This window comes from Sinocyclocheilus rhinocerous, unplaced genomic scaffold, assembly GCF_001515625.1.
Source record: "Sinocyclocheilus rhinocerous isolate Xijiao unplaced genomic scaffold, SAMN03320098_v1.1 scaffold688, whole genome shotgun sequence".
NCBI lineage: Eukaryota > Metazoa > Chordata > Actinopteri > Cypriniformes > Cyprinidae > Sinocyclocheilus > Sinocyclocheilus rhinocerous.
In genome coordinates, this window is record NW_015651641.1 from 1,833,256 (window position 1) to 1,835,476 (window position 2,221).

General features: G+C 34.8%; 1 pseudogene; it reads right to left on the bottom strand.

The window, feature by feature from the left end:
• Positions 1 to 2,056, bottom strand: part of LOC107713352 (proline-serine-threonine phosphatase-interacting protein 2-like) — a 12,194-nt pseudogene extending 10,138 nt beyond the window's left edge.
• Between the last annotated feature and the right edge of the window lie 165 nt (positions 2,057 to 2,221).

The following is a 2,221-nucleotide window of genomic DNA, read 5'->3' on the forward strand; positions in this document are numbered from 1 at the left end:
CATAATGAGTTAATCTGTCAATTTGCATGCCTGAAATGTATTCGTTATTAAATCAAATATTAAACTAATTGTGTAAGGCTTGAATATTGGGATTTTGTTTCACACTTTCTATATTGAGGAAATATTTCCACACATTTTTTGGTGTTTTCTCCATCCCAGCTTAATATGCAGAGGCAACTCTGAATACACCATTCATAGTTTTTGTAAAATTTTTCTATAACTCTACAATACTATCAAGACACTTATTGTTTGTTTGAGTATCCCTGCCAGTCTGGTAGGATTATAAGATTTTAAGAAATTAGATCATAAATCAACTGTAATCAGGGCATTCACATTTGTTTAAGAATTTTAAAGTAAAAAAACATTATTAAAATATTTTTAATCGTGCATTAATGGGATAGTTCACCCAAAAATTAAAATACTGTACTTATTAATTATTTACTCACCTTAAAGTTGTTCCATTCCTGTATGAGTTTCTTTCTTCTGATTAACACAAAAGATGTTATTTAGAAGAATGTTGGAAATCAATCAGTTTCTGGTCCCCATTAACTTCTATAGTATTTATTTTATTTTTTCAAAATAAATCAACTGTTTGGCTACCAGCATTCTTCAAAATATCTTCCTTTATGTTCAACAGAAGAAAAAACTCATACAGGTTAGGAACAACTTGTGAGGGTGAGTAAATAATGACAGAAGTTTAATTTTCAGGTAAACTATCCCTTTAAGAAAGTAAAATGGTCCATTTTAATTTCATGTTGACTTTAACTTCCAGTATTTGTTGCTGTAACTCGTTGATTTGAAACAGTGGCACATGGGAAAAATTATAACCGTAAATCATTTTCACATCAATAACAGGAAATCTTGCAACAATGCTCGTCATGAGGCATTATTTCTCTTTTTTTTTTTTAAAAAGACTTCAGTTATATACGAATGCACTAAGGAGGTTTTACATGAATTTATAGCTGTGAAACCATCAAGAGCTTGAGGTGAAAGTGTCAAACTAGGTGGTGACTCTGACATCTCACCTGGCCTTCATGAAGTCCTCGATTTCTTTGCACGTCCTCTTGCCGTCATTCAAGTGCTGGATGATGCCGTCATATCCAGCTGTGCTGGTGACATCCGTGTTCTGATATCACAATTGAAGAATAAGATAGAAAAAGCAATACACAAAACACAGGCAAATGTTAAAATCACACAGGTTTTTCGTAATCTGAAAGCGCAAGCCAGGAATCCACAAAGTGCCACATGCATCACCAATTCCTCATTGTAGCCTTCAGAAACATGGTGGTTTGGACTGTTGACTGTCATTACCCATGAGAGCTCAGCCTCTGTAATTTATAAGTCTAGGGGCAGACATAGCATCATACCCAAAGCCACAGTCAACATGAAATATCTCCCAAAATAAAAGCTAAGAAAACAAAACCAAATTGCACCTTATTGCCTACTTTGCCTAATAAGGTCTCAAAGTTCTCAGGCTGCCATGGCCAATAGTCAAATAACATGAAGACATAATTCAGCACATTGAGATAAGCTTTTTTATTTATAATATATTATTTTATAATAAAGTAACTATTTAGGTTGTTGTTGGACCTGGCTATTCAGTATGTGCTGACCAAACTTCCCTTAAAGGAAATCAGCCCTGTTTCGATATGTGACAGACGAGCTCAAAATAAAAGGTTTAACTATTTGTTAAACTTACACCAAATCAGAGCATGTTGGTTATCATTTTGTATTATACAAATCAACAGTACGCCCACTATTTTTCACTAATCATTGACTGTATGCACCTCAAAATAAGAAAACCTTACCCAAAAATTATCCTTGAAATGTAGTTCTCTCATTGTGTCGGCTGCTGTTTGCTCACTCAGAGAGTGACTGTGAAGTTCCGTATCAGGCTGTAATAACGCTGTGACTGATTTCACACAGGCGTGATGGTCTGATGCACATCGAGCGTTAAAATAACACGCCTCAGGGTCCTAAACGCGCATCTTTCACGCCTGTCCAAAGAGCGAAAGTTGCCGTGGAACAGAAAACGGACCAGCAAGCTTTTAGTGGACTTTCCCACCACCTAGTGAGCGAACTGTGAAGTTGCAGTTCTTTTGAAGAAGTCAAATAAACCTGGGCGTCCTTAGGGCGGTGCAACCGGTGCTATATAATATAATATAATAATATAATATAATATAATATAATTAATATAATATAATTAATATAATTTAATATA